The sequence below is a fragment of the Penaeus monodon genome, chromosome 16 (assembly GCF_015228065.2).
Source record: "Penaeus monodon isolate SGIC_2016 chromosome 16, NSTDA_Pmon_1, whole genome shotgun sequence".
Lineage (NCBI taxonomy): Eukaryota > Metazoa > Arthropoda > Malacostraca > Decapoda > Penaeidae > Penaeus > Penaeus monodon.
In genome coordinates, this window is record NC_051401.1 from 46602695 (window position 1) to 46602970 (window position 276).

Below are 276 nucleotides of genomic sequence, written 5' to 3' on the forward strand. Positions count from 1 at the left end.
TTTTTTTTTTTTCTTCCTGAAACTTCCCTCATTTTGGGGCTCTACAGGGTTTTCCACAATGAAACCAAAACTCGTATTTGAGGTAGGGGAGTGCGAGGGGTTGTGTGTTGGTGTGTGTGTGTGTGTCTGTGGGGGGGGTTGGTTTTGTTTGGGTGTTTTTGGGGGGGGTGTGTGTGTGGTGTGTTTTTTTGGGGCCGACTGAAGTTGTGTCAAGCCCGAATGCTTAACTCCCAGGAATAGATTAAAAAAACAAAAACAAACAAAAATGAACAAAAA